Source organism: Arvicola amphibius, chromosome 4 (genome assembly GCF_903992535.2).
Source record: "Arvicola amphibius chromosome 4, mArvAmp1.2, whole genome shotgun sequence".
Classification (NCBI taxonomy): Eukaryota; Metazoa; Chordata; class Mammalia; order Rodentia; family Cricetidae; genus Arvicola; species Arvicola amphibius.
Genome location: NC_052050.1, coordinates 71,528,842 through 71,537,079, shown reverse-complemented (window position 1 = coordinate 71,537,079; position 8,238 = coordinate 71,528,842).

The window sequence follows — 8,238 nt, the reverse complement described above, 5'->3', positions numbered from 1 at the left end:
CCACCTAGAAAGCAATAAACATGCTAGGTGACGTCGGCAGTGAGCCTCCGCCCAGCGGACCTGAGATCAGCAGCTGTCTCAGTTATTTGTCGTTTTCTGATTTGGGAGTTTTCACATCAGGGCCCATGGCTTCTTTTAAACCCTGACAGGACGTGAGAACTGCTTCTAATTTTACCAGGTGATGTTGTTGGAATTCATGGAACTGTGAGCGGACAGGACTGAAGGGTCCCAGAGGAAGCCAAGTATTGTTTAGAATCAGGAATGGAGCCATACATTGTGTGGGTGCTCAGTGTCACCCTCCTCTGGGTTGGGAACACTCCCCCAGGGAATGGGAAATCTCAGAAGAATCTCAAATGCAGTTTTAATCTCCCTTCCTCCCCACCACCGACCACTGTGTACACTTTTCTTTGCCCTGGAACATCAGGTTCGTAAAACAGAGGAACAGAGAATTGTTTTTGTTTTTGTTTTCCCAAAAACAGAGTATATATCTGGTGGCTGCCTGCCAACTTTTTGGACATTCTGGGACAATTTCATCTATTCTGATCCCTTAGGCAGTGCTTTCAGGGAGTTAGCTAGTCACTGTTCTTGTTTTTATAGCATCCATAGGCCCAGCTGATAAAGGCAGACCTCTGGCAAGCCCTTCTCCCTCCTGTGGTCCAGAAGACTAAGACTCATCCCACACAGGGCTGTCTCCTCTAGTTCTAAGTCCCCCTTGGGCTCTGTGTTAGCATCTAAACCTCACAGTCTCATGTGGTTACCCGTCTTGGAGGGCATCAAGTCTCTCCACATAGCTTCTTTATTTAGTTGTAGGATTTAAGGCAGGTTTGTAGCTGAATGAACCCCAATGTTTGTGCTTGAGCAATGAAAAGAACCAACGTCAAGGGGGAAAGTTTAAGGCTTCTGTGGGTTGACAAGATGTTGTTTAAATTGCATATGGTGATGCACACCTGTATCCCAGCATGCAGAAGGCTGAGGCAAAGGATCATGAATGTAAAGAGAGCCTGGGCTACATAGTCAGACCCTGTCTCAAACATAGAGATAAAGAAATACTCTATAGATAGAAGACACTGCCACCTTCTCCCTCTCTGTCCACGTTCAAAAACATCAGTTTGCCACTGTCTTCTAGAAACTGTCTATCCCATCACAACAGTTCCCCAAGGGAAGGAATAGTCAGTGGATTTTTACTCTTCATCCCAACTTACTTTTCTTCTCTGTTTTTTGCCACCCTATTTGCAATGGCATAGTGACACTTGCATAGCATTTCCTCCTGCTGAGAGCCAGCCACACCATCTGCAAAACCATTGGCAAAAGATGTAGAATTCTACAGTAGAAAAGCAGTCAGAGAAGAAGGAATTGATGAGGGCTTCTCAGAGTGGCCCCTGGGCTAAAGGATCCAGACAGGTAGGAACACAATAGCGGGGTGGGGAGGGCAATGGCCTGAGAAGTGAATGTGCCAGGTCCTGAGGCTTTGGAGCTCAGACTCAGGTGTTGCAGAGGGAAGACAGAGGAGCAAGTTGGAGCCACTCCTTTTGTGTTTCCCTTTAGAGGGAGGAGGGCAGATAGCCCTCTGGAGCCAACTTGTCTGTTTGGATGGTCAGAACTTAGTGAGGTCATTAAGGTGTGCAACAACTAACAAGACCAGAGGTCCTGGGCAGAGAGCAAAGCTCTGGAGAACAGTAAGGCCTCTTGTCTGTGGCTCATGATGGACGTGTGTATGTGTCTATCTGTGGCATCTCTGGCAAGTGGCAGCAACACATCCGAAGCCACACTGGCTTCGTGTTCATTTTGTTTTCTTCCCTTCCCTTTTGTGCCTCGGCCCTGTGGACTGGACAGAGCTTAGAGCCCCAAAAGAGCAAAGCCACATGGGACGCACTACCACCCAGAGAGCAGCTCGCAAAGCAATGGCACCAAGGCTGTATTTACGGGTCCAATTGGGTGAGCTCCAATGTGAGGAATCAGTCAGCTGCTGCGTCAAGTGGTGTCATGGGTCCACTCAAGAGAGGTTGTCAGGGCATCAGATGGGAGCCTAGTGAACCCTTGCTCTGGTTAGTCTAGAAAGAGCTTCTGTTCTTTCGCAAGGAGTAAGCAAGGGGGCGAGTGCGTTTCAGAACCGTTAGAGGATTTCCCGTTCTCTGCTATCTTTTCTCTGTTGTGATACACACACACACGCACACACACACACACACACACACACACACACACACACGCTCGCGAGTGTGCATCCCACCACCAAAGCCACAGGAAAAGAGGTTAAAAATACAGGGAGCACTTGTACACACAGCCCGCCCCCATGCACACGTAACTCATCCATATGCCCACAGCAATAAAACTAACATAAATCGAGCACTTATTCATCAAACACTCACCCACACCATCAGTATTACTACTTTGACCAATAAGCTCAAATTACATGGGGGCCCCTGTGCACACAGCTATTGGATGGTAGAGTGTTTCCAGCCCAGCTGTGGGTACAGCACTGTTTTCTCTGATCCAGCTTCCCACCAGCTGTGTTGTGTCAGGTATGGCTTCAGCTTTCATGCACATCAATAACCTGAAACCATACGCTGTTAGGGACCGCCCAGCCGTGAACAGTGCTATACCCAGTTGTGCTGAAGAAGAGCCTAGACCACAGGGCATCCAGCTCCAAAACCAACCAACTAGTGAATTCATATTGTACTGCTAATTAAAGAAACTTAAATCAAAGTGTCCCTAAGACTTTGTCACTAGCATCATCTCAGATGGGAGTCACGGATACTTAGTCCCTGTTCAGTATCCAGGGGAGTCTGCTGGATAACCTTTCTTTTGTTGGAAGCCAGTGGTCTGGCGATTTCCCGAAGGGAATAGAAGAGATTCTCCTAAAGTGACTTCGTGGCAAAACACCACACCCCTCCCCACAGTTGCCTTGATGTCCCTTCCCATTCTTTCTGGAGCCCAGCTGTCCCCTAAAAGGAAACACTTTTTCGTTGCAGCCATTTGCACCAAATTCTGACTCTGGTGGAGACGTTTGGCTGGAGAAAGGAAGAGGCTAGACACGTTGAATATGGGGTGAAGATGGAGACGTTGCTGAGGGGGCCTCGGACCCAGCTAAGCTGTGCTGGTGGGGACCATGGCCTCACTGCTCTCCTGGGAGCCCCTGGGGTGTCCCTCTCTGAAGACATGAAGGATAAAGGGCTCCTCACGCACACTGAAGTATCAAAGCCCATCTCTCGCCTCCTCTCTTTGACCCTGCTGTTCCTGCAAACAGCAGTTGGTGTGTTTCATCTTGCTGCTACCCACATAGGCTCTAGTGGGCAATGAGCCTTATGCACTTCCCTCCCCTGTCCCACTCCAGTGCCCACTGCTGCTCACTAGCCTATGCTGGTGTGATTTTAGTTGGCCTGTAAGAGGATTTCCACCCTCTTAGTCTCTAGGGCCTGAGCTGCTTTCAGAGAGGAGTCTTGAAAGAATGAACCCTTTTCATCTGCAGTGGGGAAAGAATGCATCTGAGTCTTGCCTCCTCGGAGGGGTCAGTCTGAGTGGGCATCTCTGCTAAGACACCCAAACACCTCACAAAACCACCAGGATCAGGCATTTAAAAGCTTCTCTCTATGATATGCCTCCCCCCGGGGCCTCTCTCTGTTGTCTGCTTTCTGATTCTAGAAGGTTCATACAGGTGTTGCAAAGGAGCCACATACCTTTCAGGAACAGCAAAAGGTCCAAGTGGCAGATGGACGCTGGTAATCTCGTCTCCCTGTAAAAGGGATGGCAGTGAAGTGTTGGTCCCTGATGCTTAAGATGCTTTTGACACGGACTGGCAGCTGAGTTCAGGAAGCAGGGTGCAGTTGATGAATGACAGAAATACTCACCCACCTTCCACCTTAGGACATAAGCCCTTGGCTCTGCCCTTTGTTATAAAAACCAGAATAGACAGAACAAAACGAGGAAGTCTCCGTCATATCCTGTCCCTGTGAGGAAAATCACAAGTTAAATTCCCATAGAAAATGTCTCTCCAGGGTCTTAGAAAGAGGCCAAAGGTACCTGAGAACTTTATCAGAACAGGCTGTATCTGCAGAGGCTAAGAGAGTGGAGCCCAAACTGGCCACCCAGGATTGCTGGGTAAAGCCAAGCTGAACATCCAGGGAGCAGCACAATTATCCCAGGCTCTCTTCCTGGTCACATCGAAAGACCCCAGAGACTGGGCTCCAATCTCCATTAAGAGCTGGAAAATGCTTTTGTGCCCAGCTCCTATTTAACCCATCATATCCCTCCTCAGGGAAACACCGGCAAGGAAGTAACCTGGGAACATTGCCACAAGCAGACTGACAACAGCTGTGCATACACAGCTTCGAAACAGTGGGGTATAAACATCTCTGCGGTGAAGCTGAGCTCTGCATGGAGCTGAATGGAAATAGAAGAGAGGCTGGCTAGAGGTGGGAGAACCCGCTCCTCTCTCGAGTTTGTCAGAGAAGGGGTGTCCATCCTCTTAAGTCTCTCCAGCCATTCGTTTCAGCTCTGTCTGCATCTTCAACCCTCATCCTTGCTTTTCCAACCTTCGCTCTTTGTGTTCTTGCCTCCTAATCTCTCCACTGAGCAGGGAAGCAACGCCGCCATTAAACGCACTACCCATGAGCGGGATATCCTATCTGCCTCTTTTCGGTCAATCAGCACTCTTTCCAAAGTTCCTGCTCAAAATTCCTGCCTGGTGGGTGAATTTGACCTCTTGCTGTGTGCATGCCTCTTCTTTCTCAGTCTTGATAAGGGGATCTGTGAATGGGGCCACCACGACCATCAGAGTAACAGTCCACAGGAGGCGAGAAGGTAGTTTGGTTCAATACAACTAAGTAGCCCATGTTGGTTCACACTTTGGGAGTGTTACCCTTAGTAATTTATTTTAGGCATATTTAAGCACAGCACAATTTTAGTGAAAATTTTTCTGACAATAATTAACTAATCCCATGTGCATAATAAGGCACAAAATAGGCTAAATAAAGATTGTATGTGACTACATAGAAACCCCTTATAAAGTACACATAAACCTGCAATAAAGATGGGTTCTATGGATTGCCTGAGAAAAACAAGCTTACAATAAGAGAGAGTCTCGAGGAGGACAGCCGTGGGGGTGGGGTGGGTCTCAGTCACGCATATAATGCAAAGGTCATCAGGCTATTAACCACTTCTGCTCACAGCCTCCTGGGCAGCTAACTGGTTATGCATTTCTTCTTTTGAGGGAACAACCCCTGTATGTTTAATACTCCAGCTTCCCCCAGTGCGCATCTGTGAGCCCAAGGACCTCTTTCCCTCCTCTATCTATTGTGACAGAGGCTAAGATTGAGTGCGTCGCCTGTGTGGCTAGTGTAAGTAATATAGTCAAGCATAACAGGATTCTAAGGCTAGCCAACACTAACGGAGGACCCAGAGAAGGAAAACGCCATCTTAACCATGATGGCTACTCAAAGGTCACTTGAAAGATTTTGTTTATCTCTTTACGCACGAATTTGAGCTTTGGTAGAATGAGGGAAATCTGATACATGAAAGCAACACATGACAAGAAATTGTTGACAATCAAAATTATGCTTGACCAACAAATAATCTATAGTAGCTTTATTTTGTAAAACCATGGCTCTCAGTTTGCCCATCTTCTAGCTAATTTCTGCTACTATTTTTGCTATAATATTAATGATTTTACTAAACATACACACGAATTTTTATAAATATTTATTATTATTTATTTGTTATGAATATAATGGTCTGCCTGCATGTACTCCTGCAGGCCAGAAGAGGGCACCAGATCTCATTACGAGTAGTTGTGAGCCACCATGCTGTTGCTGGGAATTGAACTCAAGAACTATGGAAGAGCAGCCACTGCTCTTAACAGCTGAGCCATCTCTCCAGTCTGCCAGGTTTTTAAAATTTTTCTTGTTTTTACATCCTAACCAAAGTTTTCCCTCCCTCCTCTCTTCCCAGGTCTCCCTCCCCTCCCCCACATCCACTCCTCCACTGTTTCTCTTCAGATACAGTCAGTACATCAGATACTCCTTTGTTCACCTTCATACAACTAGAATTTCCATCATCAGAGCTTTCTGAAGAGCACCTAGTTATGCCTACATCTACGTTATTGCATTTGGATTGATTAATTAGATTAGTCCAACCAAAATAGCCTCCATTCATGTGACTCAATATTTCTATAATATCTTTTTCCAGACAATTGGTCCTGAAGGGGAAAAAAAAGCAATTCTTAGCATGGCAAAACAACAATGTACTGTCTCCTATTACAGGAGTGCCTTTTATTGCCCCTATAAAAGGCATTTGGGTTCTGCACTGACAAGCAAAGAATTAACATATAATATGATCGGTAAGCATAGAGAGTCATTTTTGTGTCATTAGCATTGTGTCCTTGTTGTCTCCCCAAGGTCTTGACTTGATAAGTTAAAATCGTGATGTCTCCCAGGTCATCCATCGACTTACTCTTTCCTTGGGTCAACTCCCTCGATGAGTTTGTCATCTTCCTTCAGATGCTTCCTTTGTCCAGTGGTCCCTGGAATGTTGTCCTGTTCGGGGGCACCAGAGCAGAAGCCATCTGGAACTTCATTCATTTTGGGGGAAGTAAAAATAAATAAATAACATCGCCCTGATCTCAGAAGAACACCCAGCCCTTTCTATTGACTAGTTTCTAGATACTTTCATTTAACATATACTTTCGGATGTGTCTCCTCTAGGGCAAAAATATTATTGGACAGCAGCAGAAGTACTGTCTTTTAAAGTGAAAAAGACTAAAGCTAATGTGGTTAAATGTATGTGGGGGTTAGATGTATGTTAACTATATGGTTAAATGTATGTGGGGATTTCAAGGGGTTTATATACCCTCTTTCTGTTTTTAAATTTTACTGTTTAAGTGTTTTATGGTGTTTTTCCACACGGTTTATCCTTGTGGATTGTAAGGGATTCCAGTAACATGATGAATAGTCCATAAATTGCAAAATTTCTTAAAACGTTTTCTAATATAAGCAGCACCAACATCAGTTTTTAGTTATAGTGGGAGTCCTAGAAAGAAAAGGGTGTATAATAAATGACAATGGCACCCTAGGCTATTTCACTCTGGTGAGTGGAAGCAACAACCGTGTTAGAAAAGCAGCAAGTGTTACGTGAACGTATTTTAAACGTTTGTCTAATCGGATTGGTTTTAACGTGCCAATATTAATTTGGCCAGCAGAGGGCAGTCGTGTGAAAGAACAAGAAGGTCTATCCAGCCTGCTCAAGGAAAAATGGTTGTACCTGTAAGGATTTTGCATTTTGATAAAGTTCATGAGACTTTTGAATATCCTGAAAATGAAGCATTAGAGGTGAGGAGGGGGCCGCACATCGTCTTGAACAAAAGAGGATGCTAATGGACCCGGTAGATTAGAATGAGCACAAAAAGAGTTACAAAAAAAAATGTTGAGACTCTTGTCTCATAGACATCTGAAGGGAGAGATACAACAGTGAAATAACATTTGTAGTGGGGTTGGGTTTAAGTTTGAAGTTTCTAAAAGAGAAATAGTTTTAGAACAATTTCCAGAGTCAGTTAAAATATGCAGTTGGCAGATAGAGACTGCTTGGTCATTTCCCAGCCGCCTGGACGTGAATAATCAATCACACAGAAACTATATTAATTACAACACGGTTTGACCAATAGCTTATGCGTATTTCTAGCTAATTCTTACATCTTAAATTAACTCATTTCTATTAATCTGTGAATCACCACAATGCTGTGGCCTACTGGTAAGGTTCTGGCCGGCAGCTGGTGACTTTCTCCTTCGGCAGCTACATGGCAGCTCTCTGACTCCACCTACTTCCTTTCTATATCTCTGTTCAGATTTCCCGCCTGGCTTTACTCTACTAAACCATTGGCGGAAACAGCTCCTTTAATAACCAATGGTAGTAAAACATATCCATAGCATACAAAGCAGAATCCCACATCGTTCAGTGGCTGAGAAACACAGAGTAACAACTGATGGATTACGGTGAGTTCAAACTGTTGAGCTGTACGAGCAGGACTTGGCACAACCTACTTTTGTGGAAGGTGTAGAATTTGTATATAAAAACACAAGTTCCTTGTCCTTATGAAGATCCATCTGTAGAAGCATTAGAAATAATTTCTATAGGATTTCTAGATGTAATTTTAGGTATCTAAATATAATGGGGTATCATTCAAAGATTTTTTTCTTTTCACAATTTTTTAAATCAATTCTTTGGGAATTTCACATCATGCATCCCAATATC